Source organism: Triticum aestivum, chromosome 6B (genome assembly GCF_018294505.1).
Source record: "Triticum aestivum cultivar Chinese Spring chromosome 6B, IWGSC CS RefSeq v2.1, whole genome shotgun sequence".
Classification (NCBI taxonomy): Eukaryota; Viridiplantae; Streptophyta; class Magnoliopsida; order Poales; family Poaceae; genus Triticum; species Triticum aestivum.
In genome coordinates this window covers 30,921,565-30,929,040 of record NC_057810.1, presented here as the reverse complement: position 1 = coordinate 30,929,040, position 7,476 = coordinate 30,921,565, and the positions used below count along the sequence as shown (strand labels likewise).

The 7,476-nt window shown below is 43.0% G+C and overlaps 1 pseudogene; it reads left to right on the top strand.

Moving 5' to 3' along the window:
- The first annotated feature begins 1,726 nt into the window (after positions 1-1,726).
- On the top strand, positions 1,727-6,557 carry LOC123138710 (high-affinity nitrate transporter 2.1-like; annotated as a pseudogene).
- The last annotated feature ends 919 nt before the right edge of the window (positions 6,558-7,476 follow it).

Genomic DNA, 7,476 nt, shown 5'->3' with positions numbered 1-7,476 from the left:
GACGCAACCCCATGTATCTGCCTGGGAAGGATGCGATCACTACGAGGAAAGCAACAAGGATGTTAGGATATCAATTCTGTCACAACGAACGGGGAAGTGTATATATGTTCTTTCCTTGCTACAGTAACCAAAGCTTGTTTGTCGCTATATGGACACCGGAAAAGAAGATGGACACTATTGATGTTTTGATTTTCACAAGAATCAAAATATTTCCCCTATTACTACTTGAGTGATGTTATTGAGCAAGATTGGTTTATAAAATAGGTTAAAACTTGACTATCCCCGTGCCCCAATGGACCTCGAGTTCTAGTTACACTCACCACCAAACCGAGCCTAGCGAAAAATCGTTTTCTCAATGTAGATAAAGAGCATTCACTGGGGGACATACAGAGAGTGCCAGGCGTCCCAGATGATCTGCTAGAAGTGTTGGCTGCTGACTTCGTGCTGTCTCAAGAGTAATGTATTTTTACTCTTACTCCCCAAAACAGGAGAAAGGGCATTCACCCTCTAGTGTACGATGGGAGGGTGTTGGGCATCGCCTAATACATCCTCGGGAGGCAGTCCATTGAGGACATTCTAAACGACTGCATTCTTCCGATGATGTTGCATGGTAACACAGTGGCTTGATGCATCATGTTTCTTAAGCTATCGTGTGGCCTCGACTTTGTCTACTCGGGAGGGGCTTCACATATATCACGGTGTGGTCTTTCACTCAACCCATGAATTGTCCTAGTTATAACTATTGCTTTCATGATACTATTAGAGTTTTTGTTCCTACCGGTAATCTTAATCTAATAAGACATATTATAGTATACAAGAAGGCATGGTATTTTATCAAGGTGATTGAAATTTTGAGGACACTAGGCATTGGTTGACTGATCCCATCCCGGGATCAACCGGTTCCAGTTTCCTATGTTTGACAAATTTGAGTTAGGCCTTCGTCCAGTTTGTACGACTTGTCAATTTGACAACTTGAAAAGCAACATTTGCATTGAAGTTCTAGAATCATCACAATGCAACATGCATGTGTACGCAACAAACTATAGACACACCTGCAACATGTCATAACAACATTACACACCATAATTTTATTCTGAATCCACTAACATCTCATGGTTAAATTGGAGGCCCCGCCTTCACCAATTTAGAGTCACCTGATATGAATCTAGCCCTATTGTCATCGAGTTAAGTCCTCACAAAATATCATGTCGTCACAAATTTATACTGAGTATTTCAAGCTTTATCGCATGCTCCACCATAAGCAAATGAAAGAGTGGCTCGTGAGCTTATAGGGAGCAAGGATTCCATGAAGAAGAGGGAAAGAAGATGAATTCCATTAAAGACATTATGGGCGAAGAAAAAGAGTATAGGGTGTGGATAATGGACTTGTTCACGTAATGGGAGTCTTTCATGGCGTTTGGCGTTTGTGTGGCCCTCCTCTTCATCCCAGTCACAAGAGCACAACCTGTAATGGAAGGAAAAAATCGAGTGAGACCTACAAAACAAGAGAAATTGTAGTGAGGGAGGGGAGAGCTTTGCTGCCCACCTTCGTGAATCGTCAGCTTGGACAGTGGGGAGGAAACCAATGAGGGATAGACGAGGATCCTGCTTTCGGAAGCTTGATATGGATGACTGAACAAGTTAGTGGAGGTGGAAGGAGAGATAGATTGAGCTAACCACTTTGTAAGGTGGACCAATTGATCTGCTAGAAGCTTGTTGGCTGACGATGGATGGGAAGGCATGTGGGCTAGCGGAGGACATGGAGGCATGTGGTATGGCGGCCCTGTGGCAGACGATGAGCTGGGGTGTGGAGCTCTTTGGTGGAAACTGCAAGGCGCACATGCCCGGGTGATCACTATACTTTCACATGATTAGAGGCGATAATTATTATACGGTATGTTAGAATGGTAAACACGAGAGCAAATAGAACCGTTGTATGTTGTATGATGTAGGCTTGAGGGCTAGGATGCTCCGGATTAGCTAGCCTTAAATAGTGGCACAGACGCATTTGGTCGGCCTCACGTTCGCGTTGCAGTTCATAAACGTGGTTGGTCCACTGCATGCGTTTAGCCCTGATTACTTTAGGGGGTCCATCTATCCAGCTTTTGGTAGAGACTTCATGCTCCACCCACACACCACCTCCCATACCTTTTCTTTGAGAGAGAATTTCTTATTTGGCCCTTTCTTAAAATTTGCTTCCCTTTTTGGCCCAAGAAACATTTTCCTTCCCTTTCTGACACTTAAATTTCATTTTGTTCCCTATGTGAGACTTCCGTCAGATTTGACTAGTAACGGTGTTAAGTCTGACATGAAAAGACATTTTTACCCCTAGTGTAGTATATGACCAGATTATTCACATGCAAACAAAGAGGTAATGTGATATATTTCGTCGTGGTTGGATAAATAAAAAAATAGTACTATATGACTAATCATTAAAAAAAATTGCAGGGGACTAATAATAATATTTTTTTTGAACATTTTTTCTTTTTTTTGAACATGGACTAATAATAATATGATGAGTGGAATAATAACTACCCATTCAGCCTCTACTGTATACTGTAGTGTATAAATTTGTGTAGATTAATCTGGCGGGTGATAGTTTAACCTCGACGGGTGATGTCCCTGGGCTGTGTTCGCGCCTCAATTTGCTGCACAAACTCACGCCTCCATCGAGTAAAATGTCTCCATCGAATGGTTCCGAAAAAATGTCTCCTCACTACCATGTATATACACGAATCAATAGGATAGTCACGAGAGTATTCCGCCGAGATCGAATTGATCCGTTCGATTAAGCGCTAGCTTTTACTGGTTCGCGTACGCATGTGAGGTGCCGGCTAGACGTGCGTTCACTGTTCAGGCAAAATCAATCAAGTTGCTAGTTTGCATGGTTCTTGTGCTAGCTTTGTACCAAGCTAGTTTGCATGGTTCAGGCAAATTTTAACCTTTTTACCAAGTTTGAAATATTAAAACTTGATAACTATAATAGTAAGTTTTTGCCAAGTTTCATCAGGTTCCATATGAATAAGCTCAGTCTGTAATCTTAAGTTTATGTCAGGGTTCAGGGTTTAGTATTTGAAACTTGGGGAATTTATCCTTCATTCTAATCAGGCTTCAATAGTTTATGTTTCACATGCTTTTTTGTTAGAAAATGTGAAACAATCCAAAAGTTTTACTTTGCTTATACATGATTTTGTTCTTATTGTTCTTAACACCCAAACCGAAACTTCTACATTTGCTTTACATTAGTTTATGTTGTTTTATACTATTAGAGAAACTGCTATGTTTTTTGACAAGGTTCCCATAACAACGTGATGAGAGGTATCAACTAGTAGTAGTTTATATCCGTACTTCTTACCACTTATATTGACTTTTATATATTCTTACTAGTACACAGTAGCTGGACGGAGCCTGACTTTTGACGACGACGAAGTAATCCACTCCTATAATTGCATGCATGTGCACGTAGTCACTCACGTCATTGCTATACTTAGTACTCCCTCTGTCCCATAATGTAAGACGTTTTTTAATACTACACTAATATCAAAAAACGTCTTATATTATGAGGCGGAGGGAGTACTTCATTACTTAGTGAGTAAGCTACACGACACGGAATAGGAATGTCGTGCTGACTCCGCCAGTGCTGCTGCTGGTTACCACCTGGTCAAGTAGTCAAAGATTCATTCTAGAACCTGTCTTGTTATAACATCGAGGTGAGTCAAACGACGTATCTCACTGATCGCGACGCCAGTCAGTTAAAGGAGGTAACAGGTCGTATACATATGAGTATACACATCACTCATCCGTACTCTTGCATGTGGTTGTGTTTGTACATTAGTTATATGTTTGGGTTGCCACTCTTGTACACGATCAACGTATTATTCATCTTTATCTTACAAACTTATCGTATAAGTAGCATGTCAACCCTGATGGGCTCAACGCGGCAGATCATATAATTTATCATTATAACTTCTCATTTGGCTTAGGTTGGAAGTCAATAAGCCCAAGTCGCTGTTAATTAAGCTACTTGCAAGTAATTTTCACTTTGGCTCCGTTGTTCAGAAAACACAGAAATTATACACACCAGCTAGCTAGATTCCAAAGAAGAGACTCTTTGTACGGTTTCACACAGCGCTTTCACCAGCGTCCTCTAAATATTGGTCAATTAGTCCTCACCTAATTAACCTTTATTTAGATCTTCCATAAACCTCCTACGAAATGCACCACTCCATCTTAGAATACTTTGTGAATTAGGTTGGGACAATCCTTTGCTCAAGAATTACGTTATTATTATATTTTATGTGACATAGAATTAATTGATGTTATTAGATTTGTATTTCAAGATACTTATATATGATTATGCTTATATATAGATCATAAGAGTTACGTATTACTTCCCCGCAAAAAAATTACATATTACTATTCAAGGTTTCTCCTAACGTAACCTAATATCTACAAAGGTAGAGACACATATTGTATAAAGCGGGGGAAAACCTTTTTTCGATATGGAGCTAACAAGGAACGACTTGAATACCACCGTGCAAGTTACTATTTATTTAAATGACGAAACTTTTGTTTAGATTAGCTACTCCCGCCTTTGATGTGCATATAAGAACTGTCTTGAAAAATCACAAATAAAAGGCCACATTTTCTTCCCTCTATCTTTTCCAAGAGAATTTGGATGTTTCTCAATCAGTTCATTCAAAATTCTCATACAATGCATGTCTTAGTTGCTCTCCATTTATTGGCATGCGTGCCATCAAGTACGTAGAGTGCCACGCACTAAAACTTCCATTAATCATTTGTTTTCCTTTACCGGTACATTGTTGAGAGGGGCGTAGTCCATGGTATCATACACCAGTATCATGTAGTATATGATAATGTGTGAAATCTGCGCTTAGGTAAAGATACAAGAAAATATCCAATGGAAACAAGTTGTTACGATGGCTAGCTCCTTATTTTCTTTTTGCGAAATCGATGGCTAGCTCCTTGCGAAATCGATTGCAGTAATTTACATGTTTGTATAACATGACATGCCCATCATACTGGATTTGGATTTTGCTTTGATAGTACCTTCTAAAGCTCAAACATAATTTTCACTGGTAGCACAAGGCCAAGTCCATCAAAATCTTATCCTTCGGTAACCCACACATGCGTGCGTTCCACCTTGGATGGATGTCCTTCTTCACCTGTGTTGTCTCCACGTTCGCCGCCGCGCCGCTCATCCCCATCATCCGCGACAACCTCAACCTCACTAAGGCCGAGATAGGCAACGCCGGTGTTGCCTCCGTGTCTGGTGCCATCTTCTCAAGGCTGGCCATGGGCGTCATCTGTGACCTTCTTGGCCCATGCTATGGAAGTGCTTTTCTCATCATGCTTTCTGCACCATCGGTGTTCTGCATGTCCATCATCGACAGTCCTGCCGGATACATCACCGTACGCTTCCTCATCGGTGTCTCACTTGCCACCTTTGTGTGATGACAATACTAGATCAGCACCATGTTCAATAGGAAGATCATCGGGACAGTCGGCGGCTTAACAGCGGGGCGGGGAGACATGGGTGGAGGTGCCACACAGCTCATCATGCCTTTCATCTTTGATGCCATCAAGGCATGTGGTGCGACGTGTTTCATCGCGTAGCGCATCGCCTACTTTGTGTAGGTATGATGTTGGTGGTGATGGGCTTGCTCGTGCTCACTTGCGACAGGACCTCCCCGATGGCCACCTGAGGAACCTCCAACAAAATGGTGACATGAACAAGGACAAGTTTTCCAAGGTTCTCCGGGGCGCCGTCACCAACTATCGAACCTGGATCTTTGTCTTCATCTATGGCTATTGCATGGGTGTCGAGCTCACCTCAAACAACATGATTGCCGGGTACTACTATGATAGTTTCTACCTCGACCTTCAAAAAGCAGGCATCATTGCCGCCTGCTTTGGCTTGGCAAATATCTTTGCACGCTCCATGGGCGGGTACCTCTTCGACCTTGGTCCCCGCTACTTCGGCATGCGTGCCCGACTTTGGAACATCTGGATCCACCAGACCGCTGGCGGAGTCTTCTGCGTTTGTCTTGGTCGTGCATCAACCCTTCTCACCTCCATAGCAAGCATGGTCCTGTACTTCTTCTGCGTTGAGGCTGCATGCGGCGCCGTCTATGGTGTCATCCCCTTCGTCTCCCGACGCTCCCTCGGGCTTGTCTCTGGCATGACAGGTGCAGGCGGTAATGTGGGGGGTGGTCTCACACAACTCCTCTTGATTACTTCATCGCAGTACACCACTGGCAAAGGGCTCCAATACATGGGCATCATGATCATGGTGTGTACGCTCCCTGTCATGCTCGTGCACTTCCCGCAGTGGGGCTCCATGCTCGTGCCTCCCAGCGTTGACGTCACTGAGGAGGAGTACCTACGCCGCCGAGTGGACAGAGGAGGAGAAGGGTAAGGGCCTCCACATGGCCAGCCTCAAATTCGCCGAGAACAGCATCTCCGAGCGTGGTAGACGCAATGCCATCTGTGTCGTACCTGCTACCCCACCTAACAGCATGCCACAACACGTCTAAGCCATCAGATTTTTACCTCACTGTATACGGCGTGCCTATAAACACGCGGTACACATGGATGCTCCTGGGAAAGAGGCGGGGCACCCCATTTGGCAGGTGTGGTTTCCGAGACCACGTGTCTTTTTGGCGCTTATCCAACCCCCCATAAGAGGATGTCTTAGTCAATAGTAAGAGAGCACTGCTACCTAGACGACACCTTGGCAACCGATGTATGCACGACACATGTTCACAGCCGTCCATCACTTTGGTTGCATGGGTTGGTGCGATCGATCACAGCTTCGTTCAGAGATCGGCCGCCCATGTATCGTGTGCATAGTGATTTCGATAGTAAGAACTGGGCTTGTAATATGTTTTTTTTATAAAGACTTGTAATATGTTACTAAACCCTAAACCCTAAATTCTAAACCCTAAAACAATAGTTAACTTATCCAAACTCACGTCAGAGGATGCCTTAATCCATAACACGGGCTTGTAATGTGTCATGAGAAAAGGCGAAACGAATAGTTTGGTTTGTGCCAAAACACGTATATGTTACGAGAAAGATCAGTATGAGAACATGGATCGTTTCTGTTACCCCTTTGGATATCTCACTTAATTTCTTTGTTTACTACTTGCGTGCTTCAGTGGTTTGATTACTATTTTTTGTTGTCATCGGACAACTTGTTTCTTAATTAGCACGCATTGATCAATGAGCGAGTTCTCGAATTTGTTTCTTAATTAACAGGCAGATTACACAGAGATTAGGAAAAAGGGTCCAACACATAGATTTAACACAGAGATTTGGTATATTTATTCTAGCATACTTCTTCCACAGCAAAGTACTGAACCATACAAAGAATCGACACTAGCAGTCAAACACATGACTTCATTAGTTTTGATGTTCAACATGCAAGCGTACGGCGGTTGCTATGCATGAAAG